This window comes from Haliotis rufescens, unplaced genomic scaffold (assembly GCF_023055435.1).
Source record: "Haliotis rufescens isolate VD_foot unplaced genomic scaffold, xgHalRufe1.0.p SCAF_5, whole genome shotgun sequence".
NCBI lineage: Eukaryota > Metazoa > Mollusca > Gastropoda > Lepetellida > Haliotidae > Haliotis > Haliotis rufescens.
In genome coordinates this window covers 16,910,674-16,933,898 of record NW_025964223.1, presented here as the reverse complement: position 1 = coordinate 16,933,898, position 23,225 = coordinate 16,910,674, and the positions used below count along the sequence as shown (strand labels likewise).

The 23,225-nt window shown below is 44.5% G+C and overlaps 1 protein-coding gene across 2 annotated transcripts in view; it reads left to right on the top strand.

The window, feature by feature from the left end:
* The first annotated feature begins 3,089 nt into the window (after positions 1–3,089).
* Positions 3,090–23,225, top strand: part of LOC124113641 — a 28,869-nt gene continuing 8,733 nt past the window's right edge. The window contains exon 1 of one of the 2 annotated variants that reach the window (XM_046474099.2): positions 3,090–3,614. The gene's annotated coding sequence lies outside the window, so the exon portion shown is untranslated. The remainder of the gene's footprint in view (positions 3,615–23,225) is intronic. The other variant, XM_046474100.2, reaches the window with a different exon arrangement.

Sequence of the window (23,225 nt, the reverse complement as noted above, 5' to 3'; positions counted from 1 at the left end):
GCGGTAAGGGTTATCCTGTTTTTTAAACATGACAACGGGACAGTTCCATTCAGAAGAACTGGGCTGAATGATATTGGCTTGTGATATTTCTTGCACCTGTCTGGAACATTCTTTCCTAATGGCTGCTAATAAAAAGGGGTCTAATTGGTCTGGCGTCACCTCTTTCTATTTTGTGATGTATGTCCTAATCCTGAACAATCTTTGATGTGATATTTTACTTTATTTGGAAAAACTCCAGGTGCCTCTTTAATATCAGGCTCAAACTACTTCCCCTGTTCTATATCCGATTCTTTAATATCAGGCTCAAACTACTCCCCCTGTTCTGTATCCGATTCTTTAATATCAGGTTCAAACTACATCCCCTGTTCTATATCCAATTCGTTAATATCAGGCTCAAACTACTTCCCCTGTTCTGTATCCGATTCTTTAATATCAGGTTCAAACTACTTCTCCTGTTCTGTATCCGATTCTTTAATATCAGGTTCAAACTACTTCCCCTGTTCTATATCCAATTCGTTAATATCAGGTTCAAACTACTTCCCCTGTTCTATATCCAATTCTTTAATATCAGGCTCAAAATACATCCCCTGTTCTATATCCGATTCTTTAATATCAGGCTCAAACTACTCCCCCTGTTCTGTATCCGATTCTTTATAATCAGGCTCAAACTGCTCCCCCTGTTCTATATCCGATTCTTTAATATCAGGGTCAAACTACTCCCCCTGTTCTATATCCGATTCTTTAATATCAGGCTCAAACTACTCCCCCTATTCTATATCCGATTCTTTAATATCAGGCTCAAACTTCTCCCCCTGTTCTATATCCGATTCTTTAATATCAGGCGCAAACTACTCCCCCTGTTCTATATCCGATTCTTGAGTATCAGGCTCAAACTACTCCCCCTGTTCTATATCCGATTCGTTGATATCAGGCTCAAACTTCTCCCCCTGTTCTATATCCGATTCTTTAATATCAGGTTCAAACTACTCCCCCTGTTCTATATCCAATTCTTTAATATCAGGGTCAAACTACTTCCCCTGTTCTATATCCAATTCTTTAATATCAGGCTCAAACTACTTCCCCTGTTCTATATCCAATTCGTTAATATCAGGGTCAAACTACTTCCCCTGTTCTATATCCAATTCTTTAATATCAGGGTCAAACTACTTCCCCTGTTCTATATCCAATTCGTTAATATCAGGGTGAAACTACTTCCCCTGTTCTATATCCGACTTTTCAACACCAGGCTCAAAGTACTCCCCCTATTCAATATCCAATTCGTTAATATCAGGGTCAAACTACTTCCCCTGTTCTATATCCAATTCGTTAATATCAGGCTCAAACTACTTCCCCTGTTCTATATCCGATTCTTTAATATCAGGCTCAAACTACTTCCCCTGTTCTATATCCAATTCTTTAATATCAGGCTCAAACTACATCCCCTGTTCTATATCCGATTCTTTAATATCAGTTTTAAATTACTCCCCCTGTTCTATATCCAATTCTTTAATATCAGGCTCAAACTACTCCCTCTGTTCTATATCCGATTCTTTAATATCAGCCTTAAACTACTCCCCCTGTTTTATATCCGATTCGTTAATATCAGGCTCAAACTACTTCCCCTGTTCTATATCCAATTCTTTAATATCAGGCTCAAACTACTCCCCCTGTTCTATATCCGATTCTTTAATATCAGGCTCAAACTACTCCCTCTGTTCTATATCCGATTCTTTAATATCAGGCTCAAACTACACCCCCTATTCTATATTCGATTTTTAAACATCAGGCTCAATCTACTCCCCCTGTTCTATATCCAATTCTTTAATATCAGGCTGAAACTGCTCCCCCTGTTCTATATCCGATTCTCTAACATCAGGCTCAAACTACTCCCCCTGTTCAATATCAGATTCGTTAATATCAGGCTCAAACTACTCCCCCTGTTCTATATCCAGTTCGTTAATATCAGGCTCAAACTACTCCCCCTATTCTATATCCGATTCTTTAATACAAAACTCAAACTACTCCCCCTGTTCTATATCCGATTCCTGAGTATCAGGCTCAAACTACTCCCCCTATTCTATATCCGATTCTTTAATACAAAACTCAAACTACTCCCCCTGTTCTATATCCGATTCCTGAGTATCAGGCTCAAACTACTCCCCCTAATCTATATCCGATTCTTGAGTATGAGGCTTAAACTACTCCCCCTGTTCTACACACGATTCTTGAGTCTCAGGCTCAAACGACCCTGTTCTATAAAATCTGGTAATTTCACAATATGTAAAACAAATGGGGTGCAATCATCAGACGACTCTAGAGTTACTTGAGCCTCGGCTCTGATGACTCCCCTTAGGCCCAAATGACTCGCCTGTCGTAGGCGGCATATACATGTGTGGATGAAGTGCCCGGCTTGGGGTGGTACTGCAGAGTACTTCAAAGTGCGTTGTCATTCAGTATCCAGTCACTGACCTCCTCGTAGGGTAACTCGACAGAATACAAGAGCGTGTGGTCACGTTCCAGACCCTGTTAACACGTATGCAAATTTTTACGCATCTATGTCATCTCTTGTTTGTACAAATATATGCCAAAGGTGTACACTCGGTAACGTGATCAAACTGAAGCATATATTGTTAATGTAAGTTTATGTAAGTTGTTGTCACATTATACAAGCTACATAACGTCTGTCTGTATATCTGTCATATTTTGTTTTGTTGTTCAACGCCGCACTCACCACTGTTCCAGCTACAAATGACGGCGGCCTGTAAATATCGAGTCTGCACCCGACAATCCAGTGACTCATATTCTGAGCTAGGTCGGGGTACAACAAATCGACCAAGTCACCCATAACATTTAGTCGCCACTATCGGCCAGCCTGGGTTATTCTGACCCGGAATTCTTACGGGTTACTTGATATATGGAACGGGTGTATGAATCAGCCGTGAGGACCAGACATCTATACTCCGTCGGATATGATGGTCTAGGTAATGAAGAGAGTCATAAAAGTTTATAAACTCCCGAAATAGTTACACTATGTTTTATGATGATAATGATATCAAACGTGTGACAAGTCACGTAGACCTCAAGTTATCAACTATCATTATGTAATATCGTTCGTGACGCGTATATCCTATTTTGATAGATGTTCAATGTTGAACAATCGGCGACTAAACAGACGACGGATGTATTGGGACTTCTACCCTTATCTGCCCGGAAGTCGCTGTAGGTTCTCGCATTATTCATGTACAGTAACAACTGACGAACCAGCGAGTAGTGGGCGACCCAACCCGCCTAGCGACACTCTACTTGTGAATACATTCTACTTCCCGGTCCACCGAACACTCACTGACACGACCATGGAAGCCGGGTTTGTGAGACGAGACGCGTCATGAGAATGAGGGAGAGTTGTGTGTTAGCTGGTTCCCCACTTTAATAGTGTGTGACACACTTCAAACATGTAGATAACTGTTGACATCGGCCATACAAGAGTATAGCAACCCCATACCAGGTACAGGAGAGACAGGTGGTGTCCAGACAGATCGTATCAAGAGAGAAGATCAATTGATGTAGGAGGTTTGTACCTTCATCCTGGGACAGTGGATACCAAACTCTAACAGGTGAGGACATCTTCCTGACACGAACGTGTATGAACGTGTACTTGTTTAAGGTTTTATGTTACTGTAGTTCATGTTGTACGCTGTGACCTAGTTATCCAATGAGCCACACACCCGCTTCCTCCATTACCCGATTGAATGGCCCTCACCGACCCTGGTCATAGCTGATCATAACCCACTCCGACCCTGGTCACGACCCACACCGACCCTGGTCATGGCTGATCATAACCCACTCCGACCCTGGTCATGGCTGATTACGACCCTCACCGACCCTGGTCATGGCTGATTACGACCCTCACCGACCCTGATCACGACCCACACTGACACTGGTCATGGCTGATCACGACCCACACCAACCCTGATCACGACCCTCACCGACCCTGGTCATGGCTGATCATAACCCACTCCGACCCTGGTCATGGCTGATTACGACCCTCACCGACCCTGGTCATGGCTGATTACGACCCTCACCGACCCTGATCACGACCCACACTGACCCTGGTCATGGCTGATCACGACCCACACCAACCCTGATCACGACCCTCACCGACCCTGGTCATGGCTGATCACGACCCACACCGACCCTGGTCATGGCTGATTACGACCCTCACCGACCCTGGTCATGGCTGATTACGACCCTCACCGACCCTGATCACGACCCACACTGACCCTGGTCATGGCTGATCACGACCCACACCAACCCTGATCACGACCCACACCAACCCTGGTCATCGCTGATCACGACCCTCACCGACCCTGGTCATGGCTGATCACGACCCTCACCGACCCTGGTCATGGTTGATCACGACCCTCACCGACCCTGGTCATGGCTGATCACGACCCACACCGACCCTGGTCATGGCTGATCACGACCCACACCGACCCTGTTCATGGCTGATCTCGGGCCATACCGACCCTGGTCATGGCTGATCACGCCCCACACCGACCCTGGTCATGGCTGATCACGACCCACACCGACCCTGGTCATGGCTGATCACGCCCCACACCGACCCTGATCACGACCCACACCGACCCTGGTCATGGCTGATCACGACCCTCACCGACCCTGGTCAGGGCTGATCACGACCCACACCGACCCTGGTCATGGCTGATCGCGACCCTCACCGACCCTGGTCATGGCTGATCGCGACCCTCACCGACCCTGGTTATGGTTGATCACGACCCTCACCGACCCTGATCACGACCCACACCGACCCTGGTCATGGCTGATCGCGACCCTCACCGACCCTGGTTATGGTTGATCACGACCCTCACCGACCCTGATCACGACCCACACCGACCCTGGTCATGGCTGAACTCGACCCACACCACACGGCGCTGTCTAGTGGTCTACACAATCAATTCTACAAGAATAACATTAAGATTGATTTCCATCACTGAATTTACTTAACTGAGTTGAAGTACAGATAAACACCGATAAGCAGCAAGCGTGGACCTATTTATAGACCCTAGCTATGTTCTTCACCTCTTTCGTGTGACATAATGGGAACATTATGTATGTATCGTAAAGTAGTATGACACACCGCCATGACAATAAACCTTTCAAATGATACAGTCCTATTTACATGGCTGGAATAAACACATCAGCTGCACAATTCAGATTAAAATACACTATTTGCTGATACAGTATGCGTTTAGAAACACACACAGGAAAATGGGTGTCGAAATTCTGCCGTACAGTGTTTATTACAACATACAATGTTACAGAATATATGTTTTTCAACAGGAAACAAGATACGATGTGTATATTACAAAACAATATGTAATGATATACTTTTCTTTCAAAACACGAGGAAAAGTATATCAGGAAAATACACTGATGCAGGAATATTGCACAGTAGCACACACTGATTCAGGAAAAACTGCACAGTAACACACACTGATTCAGGAAATACTGCACAGTAACACACACTGATTCAGGAAATACTGCACAGTGACATACATTGATTCAGGAAATACTGCACAGTAACACACATTGATTCAGGAAATACTGCACAGTAACACACACTGATTCAGGAGAAACTGCACAGCAACCTAAACTGATGCAGGATATACTGCACAGTGACACATTCATGTGGGAAATCCTGCAAAGTAACACACATTGAGTCAGGACATACTGCACAGCAACACACATTGATTCAGGACATACTGCAAAGTATCACACATTCATTCAGGAAATACTGCATAGTAAAACACATTGATGCAGGACATACTGCACAGTAACACACATTGAGTCAGTAACTACTGCACAGTAACATACATTGATTAAGGACATACTGCACAGTAGCACACACTGAGTCAGGAAATACTGCACAGTAACACACATTGATGCAGGACATACTGCACAGTAACACACATTGAGTCAGTAACTACTGCACAGTAACACACATTGATGCAGGACATACTGCACAGTAACACACATTGATTCAGGAAATGCTTCACAGTGGCACACATTGATTCAGGAAATGCTTCACAGTAACACACATTGATTCAGGACATACTGCACAGTAACACACATTGATTCAGTAAATACTGCACAGTAGCACACACTGAGTCAGGAAATACTCCACAGTGACACACATTGATGCAGGAAATACTGCACAGTAGCACACACTGAGTCAGGAAATACTGCGCAATAACACACATTGAGTCAGTAAATACTGCACACTACCACACATTGAGTCAGGAAATACTGCACAGTAGCACACACTGAGTCAGGAAATACTGCACAGTAACACACATTGATTCAAGAAATACTGCATAGTGACACACATTGAGTCAGTAAATACTGCACAGTAGCACACATTGATTCAGGAGAAACTGCACAGTAGCACACATAGAGTCAGTAAATACTGCACAGTAACACACATTGATTCAGGAGAAACTGCACAGTAGCACACATAGAGTCAGTAAATACTGCACAGTTACATACATTGATTCAGGAGAAACTGCACAGTAGCACACATCGATTAAGGAAATACTGCATAGTGACTAACATTGAATCAGGAAATAATGCACAGTAGCAAACATTGATTCAGGAAATACTGCACACTAGCACACATTGAGTCAGGAAATCCTGCACAGTAACACAGATTGATTCAGGAAATACTGCACAGTGACACACACTGATTCAGGAAATACTGCACAGTAACACAGATTGATTCAGGAAATACTGCACAGTGACACACATTGAGTCAGGAAATACTGCGCAGTAACACAGATTGATTCAGGAAATACTGCACAGTGACACACATTGATGCAGGAAATGCTTCACAGTAGCACACACTGGTGCAGGACAAACTACATTGAAGCACACATTGATGCAGGAAATGCTTCACAGTAGCACATAGTGATGCAGGACAAACTACACTGAAGCACACATTGATGCAGGAAATGCTTCACCGTAGCACACATTGGTGCAGAAAAAACTACAATGAAGCACACATTGATGCAGGAAATGCTTCACAGTGGCACACATTGCTGCAGGACAAACTACATTGAAGCACACATTGATGCAGGAAATGCTTCACAGTAGCACACATTGGTGCAGGACAAACTACACTGAAGCACACATTGATGCAGGAAATGCTTCACAGTGGCACACATTGAGTCAGGAAATACTGCACAGTAACACACATTGATTCAGTAAATACTGAACAGTAACACACATTGATTCAGGAAATACTGCACAGTGACACACATTGATTCAGGACATACTGCACAGTGACACACATTGATTCGGTAAATACTGCACAGTGACACACATTGAGTCAGGAAATATTGCACAGTAGCACACATTGAGTAAGTAAATACTGCATAGAAGCACACATTGTGTCAGTAACTACTGACCAGTAAAACACATTGAGTCAGGAAATACTGCGCAGTAACACAGATTGATTCAGGAAATACTGCACAGTGACACACATTGATGCAGGAAATACTCCACAGTAGCACACATTGGTGCAGGACAATCTACACTGAAGCACACATTGATGCAGGAAATGCTTCACAGTAGCACACATTGGTGCAGGACAAACTACATTGAAGCACACATTGATGCAGGAAATGCTTCACCGTAGCACACATTGGTGCAGGACAAACTACACTGAAGCACACATTGATGCAGGAAATGCTTCACAGTGTCACACATTGAGTCAGGAAATACTGCACAGTAACACACATTGATTCAGTAAATACTGAACAGTAACACACATTGATTCAGGAAATACTGCACAGTGACACACATTGATTCAGGACATACTGCACAATGACACATTGATTCGGTAAATACTGCACAGTAGCACACATTGAGTCAGGAAATATTGCACAGTAGCACACATTGAGTAAGTAAATACTGCATAGAAGCACACATTGTGTCAGTAACTACTGACCAGTAAAACACATTGAGTCAGGAAATACTGCGCAGTAACACAGATTGATTCAGGAAATACTGCACAGTGACACACATTGATGCAGGAAATGCTTCACAGTAGCACACACTGGTGCAGGACAAACTACATTGAAGCACACATTTATGCAGGAAATGCTTCACAGTAGCACACATTGCTGCAGGACAAACTACATTGAAGCACACATTGATGCAGGAAATGCTTCACAGTGGCACACATTGATGCAGGACAAACTACACTGAAGCACACATTGATGCAGGAAATGCTTCACAGTGTCACACATTGAGTCAGGAAATACTGCACAGTAACACACATTGATTCAGTAAATACTGAACAGTAACACACATTGATTCAGGAAATACTGCACAGTGACACACATTGATTCAGGACATACTGCACAATGACACATTGATTCGGTAAATACTGCACAGTAGCACACATTGAGTCAGGAAATATTGCACAGTAGCACACATTGAGTAAGTAAATACTGCATAGAAGCACACATTGTGTCAGTAACTACTGACCAGTAAAACACATTGAGTCAGGAAATACTGCGCAGTAACACAGATTGATTCAGGAAATACTGCACAGTGACACACATTGATGCAGGAAATGCTTCACAGTAGCACACACTGGTGCAGGACAAACTACATTGAAGCACACATTTATGCAGGAAATGCTTCACAGTAGCACACATTGCTGCAGGACAAACTACATTGAAGCACACATTGATGCAGGAAATGCTTCACAGTGGCACACATTGATGCAGGACAAACTACACTGAAGCACACATTGATGCAGGAAATGCTTCACAGTGTCACACATTGAGTCAGGAAATACTGCACAGTAACACACATTGATTCAGTAAATACTGAACAGTAACACACATTGATTCAGGAAATACTGCACAGTGACACACATTGATTCAGGACATACTGCACAATGACACATTGATTCGGTAAATACTGCACAGTAGCACACATTGAGTCAGGAAATATTGCACAGTAGCACACATTGAGTAAGTAAATACTGCATAGAAGCACACATTGTGTCAGTAACTACTGACCAGTAAAACACATTGAGTCAGGAAATACTGCGCAGTAACACAGATTGATTCAGGAAATACTGCACAGTGACACACATTGATGCAGGAAATGCTTCACAGTAGCACACACTGGTGCAGGACAAACTACATTGAAGCACACATTTATGCAGGAAATGCTTCACAGTAGCACACATTGCTGCAGGACAAACTACATTGAAGCACACATTGATGCAGGAAATGCTTCACAGTGGCACACATTGATGCAGGACAAACTACACTGAAGCACACATTGATGCAGGAAATGCTTCACAGTAGCACACATTGGTGCAGGACAAACTACACTGAAGCACACATTGATGCAGGAAATGCTTCACAGTGGCACACATTGAGTCAGGAAATACTGCACAGTAACACACATTGATTCAGTAAATACTGAACAGTAACACACATTGATTCAGGAAATACTGCACAGTGACACACATTGATTCAGGACATACTGCACAGTGACACACATTGATTCGGTAAATACTGCACAGTAGCACACATTGAGTCAGGAAATATTGCACAGTAGCACACATTGAGTAAGTAAATACTGCATAGAAGCACACATTGTGTCAGTAACTACTGACCAGTAAAACACATTGAGTCAGGAAATACTGCGCAGTAACACAGATTGATTCAGGAAATACTGCACAGTGAAACACATTGATGCAGGAAATACTTCACAGTAGCACACATTGGTGCAGGACAATCTACACTGAAGCACACATTGATGCAGGAAATGCTTCACAGTAGCACACATTGGTGCAGGACAAACTACATTGAAGCACACATTGATGCAGGAAATGCTTCACAGTAGCACACATTGGTGCAGGACAAACTACACTGAAGCACACATTGATGCAGGAAATGCTTCACAGTGGCACACATTGAGTCAGGAAATAATGCACAGTAACACACATTGATTCAGTAAATACTGAACAGTAACACACATTGAGTCAGGAAATACTGCACAGTGACACACATTGATTCAGGACATACTGCACAGTGACACACATTGATTCGGTAAATACTGCACAGTAGCACACATTGAGTCAGGAAATACTGCACAGTAGCACACATTGAGTAAGTAAATACTGACCAGTAAAACACATTGAGTCAGGAAATACTGCGCAGTAACACAGATTGATTCAGGAAATACTGCACAGTGAAACACATTGATGCAGGAAATGCTCCACAGTAGCACGCATTGGTGCAGGACAATCTTCACTGAAGCACACATTGATGTAGGAAATACTGCATTTTAACACACATTGATTCAGGAAATACTGAACAGTAACACACATTGATTCAGGAAATACTGCACAGTGACACACATTGATTCAGGACATACTGCACAGTGACACACATTGATTCGGTAAATACTGCACAGTAGCACACATTGAGTCAGTAAATACTGCATAGAAGCACACATTGTGTCAGTAACTACTGACCAGTAAAACACATTGAGTCAGGAAATACAGCGCAGTAACACAGATTGATTCAGGAAATACTGCACAGTGAAACACATTGATGCAGGAAATACTCCACAGTAGCACACATTGGTGCAGGACAATCTACACTGAAGCACACATTGATGTAGGAATACTGCATTGAACACACATTGATGTAGGAAATGCTTCACAGTAGCACACATTGGTGCAGGACAAACTACACTGAAGCACACATTGATGTAGGAAATACTGCATTGTAACACACATTGATGTAGGAAATACTGCATTGAAACACACATTGATGTAGGAAATGCTTCACAGTAGCACACATTGGTGCAGGACAAACTACACTGAAGCACACATTGATGCAGGAAATGCTTCACAGTGGCACACATTGCTGCAGGACAAACTACATTGAAGCACACATTGATGCAGGAAATGCTTCACAGTAGCACACATTGCTGCAGGACAAACTACATTGAAGCACACATTGATGTAGGAAATGCTTCACAGTGGCACACATTGATGCAGGACAAACTACGCTGAAGCACACATTGATGCAGGAAATGCTTCACAGTAGCACACATTAGTGCAGGACAAACTACACTGAAGCACACATTGATGCAGGAAATGCTTCACAGTGGCACACATTGAGTCAGGAAATACTGCACAGTAACACACATTGATTCAGGAAATACTGAACAGTAACACACATTGATTCAGGAAATACTGCACAGTGACACACATTGATTCAGGACATACTGCACAGTGACACACATTGATTCGGTAAATACTGCACAGTAGCACACATTGAGTAAGTAAATACTGCATAGAAGCACACATTGTGTCAGTAACTACTGACCAGTAAAACACATTGAGTCAGGAAATACAGCGCAGTAACACAGATTGATTCAGGAAATACTGCACAGTGAAACACATTGATGCAGGAAATACTCCACAGTAGCACACATTGGTGCAGGACAATCTACACTGAAGCACACATTGATGTAGGAAATACTGCATTGAACACACATTGATGTAGGAAATGCTTCACAGTAGCACACATTGGTGCAGGACAAACTACCCTGAAGCACACTTTGATGTAGGAAATACTGCATTGTAACACACATTGATGTAGGAAATACTGTATGAAACACACATTGATGTAGGAAATGCTTCACAGTAGCACACATTGGTGCAGGACAAACTACACTGAAGCACACATTGATGCAGGAAATGCTCCACAGTGGCACACATTGCTGCAAGACAAACTACACTGTAGCACACATTGATGCAGGAAATGCTTCACAGTGGCACATTGCTGCAGGACAACCTACATTGAAGCACACATTGATGCAGGAAATGCTTCACAGTGGCACACATTGCTGCAGGACAAACTACATTGAAGCACACATTGATGCAGGAAATGCTTCACAGTAGCACATCGTGATGGAGGAGAAACTACGCTGAATCACACATTGATGCAGGAAATGCTTCACAGTAGCACACATTGATGCAGGACAATCTACACTGTAGCACACATTGATGCAGGAAATGCTTCACAGTAGCACACATTGGTGCAGGACAAACTACACTGAAGCACACGTTGATGTAGGAAATGCTTCACAGTGGCACACATTGATGCAGGACAAACTACACTGAAGCACACATTGATGCAGGAAATGCTTCACAGTAGCACATAGTGATGCAGGAGAAACTACGCTGAAGCACACATTGATGCAGGACAAACTACACTGAAGCACACATTGATGTAGGAAATGCTTCACAGTGGCACACATTGGTGCAGGAGAAACTACACTGAAGCACACATTGATGCAGGAAATGCTTCACAGTAGCACACATTGGTGCAGGACAAACTACACTGAAGCACACATTGATGCAGGAAATACTGCATTGTAACACACATTGATGCAGGAAATGCTTCACAGTAGCACACATTGGTGCAGGACAAACTACACTGAAGCACACATTGATGCAGGAAATGCTTCACAGTAGCACATCATGATGCAGGACAAACTACACTGAAGCACACATTGATGCAGGAAATGCTTCACAGTAGCACACATTGGTGCAGGACAAACTACACTGAAGCAAACATTGATGTAGGAAACACTGCATTGTAACACACATTGATGTAGGAAATGCTTCACAGTAGCACACATTGGTGCAGGACAAACTACATTGAAGCACACATTGATGCAGGAAATGCTTCACAGTAGCACACATTGGTGCAGGACAAACTACATTGAAGCACACATTGATGTAGGAAATGCTTCACAGTAGCACACATTGGTGCAGGACAAACTACATTGAAGCACACATTGATGCAGGAAATGCTTCACAGTGGCACACATTGATTCAGGACAAACTACGCTGAAGCACACATTGATGCAGGAAATGCTTCACAGTAGCACACATTGGTGCAGGACAAACTACACTGAAGCACACATTGATGCAGGAAATGCTTCACAGTGGCACACATTGAGTCAGGAAATACTGCACAGTAACACACATTGATTCAGGAAATACTGAACAGTAACACACATTGATTCAGGAAATACTGCACAGTGACACACATTGATTCAGGACATACTGCACAGTGACACACATTGATTCGGTAAATACTGCACAGTAGCACACATTGAGTAAGTAAATACTGCATAGAAGCACACATTGTGTCAGTAACTACTGACCAGTAAAACACATTGAGTCAGGAAATACAGCGCAGTAACACAGATTGATTCAGGAAATACTGCACAGTGAAACACATTGATGCAGGAAATACTCCACAGTAGCAGACATTGGTGCAGGACAATCTACACTGAAGCACACATTGATGTAGGAAATACTGCATTGAACACACATTGATGTAGGAAATGCTTCACAGTAGCACAAATTGGTGCAGGACAAACTACCCTGAAGCACACTTTGATGTAGGAAATACTGCATTGTAACACACATTGATGTAGGAAATACTGTATGAAACACACATTGATGTAGGAAATGCTTCACAGTAGCACACATTGGTGCAGGACAAACTACACTGAAGCACACATTGATGCAGGAAATGCTCCACAGTGGCACACATTGCTGCAAGACAAACTACACTGTAGCACACATTGATGCAGGAAATGCTTCACAGTGGCACATTGCTGCAGGACAACCTACATTGAAGCACACATTGATGCAGGAAATGCTTCACAGTGGCACACATTGCTGCAGGACAAACTACATTGAAGCACACATTGATGCAGGAAATGCTTCACAGTAGCACATCGTGATGGAGGAGAAACTACGCTGAATCACACATTGATGCAGGAAATGCTTCACAGTAGCACACATTGATGCAGGACAATCTACACTGTAGCACACATTGATGCAGGAAATGCTTCACAGTAGCACAAATTGGTGCAGGACAAACTACACTGAAGCACACGTTGATGTAGGAAATGCTTCACAGTGGCACACATTGATGCAGGACAAACTACACTGAAGCACACATTGATGCAGGAAATGCTTCACAGTAGCACACACTGGTGCAGGACAAACTACGCTGAAGCACACATTGATGCAGGACAAACTACACTGAAGCACACATTGATGTAGGAAATGCTTCACAGTGGCACACATTGGTGCAGGAGAAACTACACTGAAGCACACATTGATGCAGGAAATGCTTCACAGTAGCACACATTGGTGCAGGACAAACTACACTGAAGCACACATTGATGCAGGAAATACTGCATTGTAACACACATTGATGTAGGAAATGGTTTACAGTAGCACACATTGGTGCAGGACAAACTACATTGAAGCACACATTGATGCAGGAAATGCTTCACAGTAGCACACATTGGTGCAGGGCAAACTACATTGAAGCACACATTGATGTAGGAAATGCTTCACAGTAGCACACATTGGTGCAGGCCAAACTACATTGAAGCACACATTGATGCAGGAAATGCTTCACAGTAGCACACATTGGTGCAGGACAAACTACATTGAAGCACACATTGATGTAGGAAATGCTTCACAGTAGCACACATTGATGCAGGACAATCTACATTGAAACACATATTGATGTAGGAAATGCTTCACAGTAGCACACATTGCTGCAGGACAAACTACATTGAAGCACACATTGATGCAGGAAATGCTTCACAGTGGCACACATTGATGCAGGACAAACTACGCTGAAGCACACATTGATGCAGGAAATGCTTCACAGTAGCACACATTGGTGCAGGACAAACTACACTGAAGCACACATTGATGCAGGAAATGCTTCACAGTAGCACATCATGATGCAGGACAAACTACACTGAAGCACACATTGATGCAGGAAATGCTTCACAGTAGCACACATTGGTGCAGGACAAACTACACTGAAGCAAACATTGATGTAGGAAACACTGCATTGTAACACACATTGATGTAGGAAATGCTTCACAGTAGCACACATTGGTGCAGGACAAACTACATTGAAGCACACATTGATGCAGGAAATGCTTCACAGTAGCACACATTGGTGCAGGACAAACTACATTGAAGCACACATTGATGTAGGAAATGCTTCACAGTAGCACACATTGGTGCAGGACAAACTACATTGAAGCACACATTGATGCAGGAAATGCTTCACAGTGGCACACATTGATTCAGGACAAACTACGCTGAAGCACACATTGATGCAGGAAATGCTTCACAGTAGCACACATTGGTGCAGGACAAACTACACTGAAGCACACATTGATGCAGGAAATGCTTCACAGTAGCACATCGTGATGCAGGACAAACTACACTGAAGCACACATTGATGCAGGAAATGCTTCACAGAAGCACACACTGATGCAGGACAAACTACGCTGAAGCACACATTGATGTAGGAAATGCTTCACAGTAACACACATTGGTGCAGGAGAAAGTACACTGTAGCACACATTGATGTAGGAAATGCTTCACAGTAGGACATAGTGATGCAGGACAAACTACACTGAAGCACACATTGATGCAGGAAATGCTTCACAGTAGCACACATTGGTGCAGGACAAACTTCATTGAAGCACACATTGATGCAGGAAATGCCTCACAGTAGCACACATTGGTGCAGGACAAACTTCATTGAAGCACACATTGATGTAGGAAATGCTTCACAGTAGCACATAGTGATGCAGGACAAACTACCATGAAGCACACATTGATGTAGGAAATGCTTCACAGTGGACCACATTGACGTAGGAAATATTGCATTGTAACACACATTGATGTAGGAAATACTGCATTGTAACACACATTGATGTAGGAAATGCTTCACAGTAGCACACATTGGTGCAGGACAAACTACACTGAAGCACACATTGATGCAGGAAATGCTTCACAGTAGCACACATTGGTGCAGGAGAAACTACACTGAAGCACACATTGATGTAGGAATTGCTTCACAGTGGCACCCACATCATCGACCCTCACCATACACACTTGTCCACAACCCTCATTCCGCACACTATCAACAGTCTCACGTCCAGCAGCTGTCTACAACCATCACCACCCAACCGCATCTTAAACAATCTACAACCATCATCGCTCACAACCATCCCGCACCCACATACATCCTGCGTCACCATCCATATCATCAGCGAAAGAGTAGTTGGGTTTGCAATTTGTTTGGAATCCTGATCACCCAGTCCTTCCACCCCGTGCTGAGTGTCAGGTCTGATTGGTCAACTCGGTCACATGCAGAACCTGCAAGTCTTCTTCTCCCAAGTTGTAACACAACAAACTGGCCCAGGCAACAACACTAAAAATACAATTTCATTTCAAAATGGCCACCAGACCCGTGAAGATCCGGTGTAGAACAGGTCTTCAGCAACCCATGCTTGCCGTAAAAGGTGACTCTGTTTGTCGTAAAAGGCGACTAACGGGATCGGGGGGTCAGGCTCGCTGACTTTGTTGATGCATGTCATCGATCCCAATTGCGTGGATGGATGCTCATGATATTAATCACTGGATTGTCTGGTCCAGACTCGATTATTTACAGACCGCCGTCATATAGCTGGAATATTGCTGAGTGCGGCGTTTAACAACAAACAAACAAACAAAAACAAACAAAATGACCACCACATCTTCTTGTAGTGAATAATCTAGGTTTCACGCAAACATTTCCTCCAAAAAGAGGACCGACCATTTGATATACTTTATACATATTTTAGGTACGACAAGTGTATTATTAACAGTGTCAATAGGTCAAGTTATTATACTGGCAACGAGCATGTTGACAGGGAATGAGTTCTTGGGGGAATAAAGAACAAAATCGACATCACTGTCCCGGAACGCTTTATGCACAACATGTAAACAATAAACAACAATTGCACAATGAGCGGAATACCTGCTCTGACAACACAAACACAGCGATGAGCGGACCTTCCAGCTCAGGCGTACAAGAGGTGAGCGGAGCTCCAGCTCACCTCAGGACGTTTCCTACGAGCAGCACATCCTGCTCGAGGTCGTCCCTACACCAGCACTCGGAATACCAAGCTTGACTAACACAATGTAATGGTAACACATATATATAATGAACAACAATGGACAGACCAAGAGACAATGACGTTGCTTTGGACATTGGACATATGGGCGTGATGAACCGACACAGTTCAGGGGGCAATAAATGCCATACTATAAAAAGCAGTAGTTAAAGGGAAATGATATGGTAGTCCAGGCTGACTGACAGTCAAAATACAATGAAATGTTGGTGAGGATTAACAACGGGGATTATTGTCTTATAAATAATGACAATTAAGATATGGAGACATATACATGTCATGGCTACAGGGTAATTAGCCTTTGGAGTCAAATGTACTTCAGACAATGGTAGTCGTAAATCAGTCGCTATGACAATACCAGTAGGAATAGAAGAGGGTTGTACGGTATAAACTGGTAGATAGGTAGGTGAGAGAGTGAGTGAGATTGGTTTTACGCCGCTTTTAGCAATATTCCAGCAATATCAGTGAGTGAGTGAGTTGGGTTTAACGCCGCTTTTAACAGTATTCCAGTCATATCGCGGCGTGTCAGCTTAATATGGGAGAAAAAGCCCGAAGTGATGCAGGTCTCAGACGTTTACCACTTCGGTGAAACCCACGAGCACGGGTATGGTGCTGACAAACCTAGAAACATAATCGGGGCGAACCGGGATTCGAACCCACAATCATAGGTTTCTGGCGTGCCCAAGGGACGCAACTCTGCACAGCGAATCGCGGCGCCTTAGACGACTGGGCCAGCCGTGCCCCCTCCAGCAATATCACGGCGGGGGACACCAGAAATGGGCTTCACGCATTGTACCCATGTCGGGACGAGTGAACGCTTTAACCACAAGGCTACCCGACCGCCCTCAGATAACATGAAAGAAAAAAATAGTAACAATGAGATAGCAGTCTGTATGTACCAGCATTAATGAACACATTTCATCTAGGAAGTAGCAGCTTGTATTAAGCATCCTGGTTGCCGCTTCGTCACTGCACATATTTGACATGCTTCTACCCGTCACGATCCTAACAATGCTGTTTCAGTGAGTTGGTGGTGATCTCCTTCATAACAATGCTATTGTTCATGTTATTTCAAAGGGACGAAAGCCACGATCCTTATAATGTGTGTGTAAAAAAACATTATTCAGCAGTGATCGTGACATTGACAGCGTCAAAACGAGTTAATGTTAGATGCCTTTCCGCCCTTCCCTACGCTGTACATTAATAAAAAAAATCATTGTCAAAGAGAATTCTTGAAAAAACAATTATGCTTTACTGGAAAACAAAGACGTTGTCTGGCACAAGAAATACATTATTGCAAGATGCTATAGATTCATAGTTGCAAATAAATACATATCTGGTTTTGATGCTGCAGATTAAGTCATACATGTATGTATTCCCCTAACCTGCCCCCACCGAATATGAAATGGTCTCCAATTGATATTGTGTTCTAAATGTTAGTGAGAATGTGGTAAGTTGCCTTAACTTTATGAGCAATACATTTTATGTATGCGTGTGCGCTCGCATGTGTTGGAGGAGGGCGTGGGGGTGGGGTTGGAGGTGGGGTGGGGATGGGGGTGGGGTGGGTAGGGGGATGGGTTCATCACAAGTGGTCAGCTATTGTCTTGACGGATATATACTCAATAATCATTATGCTAGAGCGTGTGACTGAAAGATAACATCCATTTTCGTTGTGGTTCAATGATACGCGCATGTTAAAGTGACAGCTTATTTGTTTTCCCGAACTTCACACCATCACTTTACCGATGAATAGGACATGTTATATGGTTACACTTCAACGTGGCTGCTGATGGGGGAAGTGGTGCGATTCGGCTTCTTCCTGGACTGACGGTACTGTATATCTCGCATACCTGCCTGGTGCGGTGGGGTTCGATTCTCAACACGGGTGTAATATGTGATATGACTCCAAAAATGCTCGCTCGCTCGCTCGCTCGCTCGCTCGCTCACTCACTCACTCACTCACTCACTCACCAACCAACTCACTCACTCACTCACTCACTCACTCACTCAACCATACCACACACCCACACACCTACTCACTCACTCACTCGCTCACTCACTCACTCACTCACTCACTCATTCACTCATTCACTCACTCACTCACTCACTCACTCACTCACTCACTCACTCACTCACTCACTCACTCGCTCGCTCGCTCGCTCACTCACTCACTCACTCACTCAACCATACCACACACCCACACACCTACTCACTCACTCACTCACTCACTCGCTCACTCACTCACTCACTCACTCACTCACTCACTCACTCATTCACTCACTCACTCACTCACTCACTCACTCACTCACTCACTCACTCACTCAACCATACCACACACCCACACACCTACTCACTCACTCACTCGCTCACTCACTCACTCACTCACTCACTCATTCACTCACTCACTCACTCACTCACTCACTCACTCACTCACACACTCACACACTCACTCAACCACTACATATTCAGGTAGAAGGACAACACAACACTCACGTAGAAGGACAACACTACACTCAGGTAGAAGGACAACACTACACTCAGGTAGAAGGACAACACTACACACACAAGTAGAAGGACCACACTACACTCAGGTAGAAGGACAACACTACGCTCAGGTAGAAGGACAACACTACACACACAGGTAGAAGGACAACACTACACTCAGGTAGAAGGACAACACTACACTCAGGTAGAAGGACAACACTACACCCAACGGCAGAACGCCAACACTACACTCAGGTAGAAGGACAACACTACACTCAGGTAGAAGGACAACACTACACTCGGGTAGAAGGACAACACTACAATCAGGTAGAAGGACAACACTACACTCAGATAGAAGGACAACACTACACTCAGGTAGAAGGACAACACTGCACTCAGATAGAAAGACAACACTACACTCAGGTAGAAGGACAACACTACACTCGGGTAGAAGGACAACACTACACTCAGGTAGAAGGACAACACTACACACACAGGTAAAAGGACAACACTACACACACAGGTAGAAGGACAACACTACACTCAGGTAGAACGCCAACACTACGCTCAGTGAGAAGGACAACACTACACACACAGGTAGAAGGACAACACTACACTCAGGTAGAAGGACAACAGTACACTCAGGTAGAAGGACAACACTACACTCACGTAGAAGGACAACACTACACTCAGGTAGAAGGACACCACTACACTCAGGTAGAAGGACAACACTACACTCAGCTAAAAGGACAACACTACACTCAGGTAGAAGGACAACACTACACTCAGGTAGAAGGTCAACACTACACTCGGGTAGAAGGACAACACTACACTCAGGTAGAAGGACAACACTACACTTAGGTAGAAGGACAACACTACACTCAGGTAGAAGGACAACACTACGCTCAGGTAGAAGGACAACACTACACTCAGGTAGAAGGACAACACTACACTCAGGTAGAAGGACAACACTACACACACAGGTAAAAGGACAACACTACACACACAGGTAGAAGGACAACACTACACTCAGGTAGAACGCCAACACTACGCTCAGGTAGAAGGACAACACTACACACACAGGTAGAAGGACAACACTACACTCAGGTAGAAGGACAACACTACACTCAGGTAGAAGGACAACACTTCACTCGGGTAGAACGCCAACACTACACTCGGGTAGAACGCCAACACTACACTCAGGTAGAAGGACAACACTACACTCAGGTAGAAGGACAACACTACATTCGGGTAGAACGCCAACACTACACTCGGGTAGAACGCCAACACTACACTCAGGTAGAAGGACAACACTACACTCAGGTAGAAGGACAACACTACATTCGGGTAGAAGGACAACACTGCCCTCAGGTAGAAGGACAACACTACATTCGGGTAGAAGGACAACACTGCCCTCAGGTATAAGGACAACACAACACTCAGGTAGAAGGACAACACTACACTCAGGTAGAAGGACAACACTTCACTCAGGTAGAAGGACAACACTACACACACAGGTAGAAGGACAACACTACACTCAGGTAGAACGCCAACACTTCGCTCAGGTAGAAGGACAACACTACACACACAGGTAGAAGGACAACACTACACTCAGGTAGAAGGACAACACTACACTCAGCTAGAAGGACAACACTACACCCACCGGTAGAACGCCAACACTATTGGTGTCGATATGACCTGGCAGGCGCTACACGGAAATCGTGATCGTGTTTGTAGTTTTACCGTGAGCCAGTATTTAAGAATGAGATTGTGTTTCTGCGCCGAGCTGGGGCTGTGCTATCTCTGTTGACTTAGAATGTGTTAGGCGGCCTATTCATGCTGGAATTCAGATGTGTTGTTCAACCTGAATCAGGAACAAGCCAGTGTATGTTGATGTGTACACACAATACAAGGAGGAAAACTTAGGTTGCATAATAAATACGCAGTACAATCAGCGCACTGGGATCTATGTGGTAAACTGTAACGTCTGACCAAGGGTTCTGGTGAATCGTGTTACATCGAATACATTACAGTCAACATTCACTAATTACATGGAATGTGATATTAGTCGCATGTTGAATTATATACATGCAGTGTGATGCTGGTCGCATGGGGAATGATATATGCTTGATGCTAGGATCATGTAGTAATTGTTGAATGATACACGGGTCCGTCGATACTTGCCATGTGATGAATTATGTGTGGCGACTTTATTGTTTGTTGTTTTAACGCCGCACTCAGCACTGTTCCAGCTAAATGACGGCGCGACTTTTACGTATATCGCGTGTTGAATTATCTACATGCACTATATCTCCTCCCTCTCTATATCTCTCTCCTCCTCTCCAGTCTCTCCCCCCCTCTCCCTGATGCTCTCTCCTCCCCCCCCTTGACTCTCCCTCCCCCCACTCCCTGTCTCTCTCCTCTCCTCCCTCCCTCCCCCTCTCTCTCTCTCTCTCTCTCTGTCTCCCTGTCTCTATCTGCTCACTCCCCTTGACTCTCTCTCCTCCCACTCCCTGTCTCTCTCTCTCTCCTCTGTCTCCCCTTGACTCGCTCTCTTCCGCTCCCCTTGACTCTCCCTCTTCCACTCCCTGTCTCTCTCTCCTGTCTCCCTGTCTCTCTATGTACACTACCCTTGACTCTCTCTCCTCCCACTCCCTGTCTCTCTCTCTCCTCTGTCTCCCCTTGACTCTCTCTCTTCCACTCCCCTTGACTCTCTCTCTTCCACTCCCTGTCTCTCTCTTCTGTCTCCCTGTCTCTCTATGTACACTCCCCTTGACTCTCTCTCCTCCCACTCCCTGTCTCTCTCTCCTCTGTCTCCCCTTGACTCTCTCTCTTCCACTCCCCTTGACTGTCTCTCTTCCACTCCCTGTCTCTCTCTCTCCTCTGTCTCCCTGTCTCTCTATGTACTCTCCCCTTGACTCTCTCTCCTCCCTCTCCTTCTCCTCTGTCTCCCCTTGACTCTCTCTCTTCCACTCCCCTTGACTCTCTCTCTTCCACTCCCTGTCTCTCTCTCTCCTCTGTCTCCCTGTCTCTCTATGTACACTCCCCTTGACTCTCTCTCCTCCCACTCCCTGTCTCTCTCTCTCCTCTGTCTCCCCTTGACTATCTCTCCTCCGCTCCCCTTGACTCTCTCTCTTCCACTCCCTGTCTCTCTCTCCTGTCTCCCTGTCTCTCTATGTACACTCCGTTGACTCTCTCTCTCCTCCCACTCCCTGTCTCTCTCTCCTCTGTCTCCCCTTGACTATCTCTCTTCCACTCCCCTTGACTCTCTCTCTTCCACTCCCTGTCTCTCTCTCCTGTCTCCCTGTCTCTCTATGTACACTCCCTTGACTCTCTCTCCTCCCACTCCCTGTCTCTCTCTCCTCTGTCTCCCCTTGACTCTCTCTCTTCCACTCCCCTTGACTCTCTCTCCTCCCACTCCCTGTCTCTCTCTCCTCTGTCTCCCCTTGACTCTCTCTCTTCCACTCCCCTTGACTCTCTCTCTTCCGCTCCCTGTCTCTCTCTCCTGTCTCCCTGTCTCTCTATGTACACTCCCCTTGACTCTCTCTCCTCCCACTCCCTGTCTCTCTCTCCTCTGTCTCCTTGTCTCTCTATGTACACTC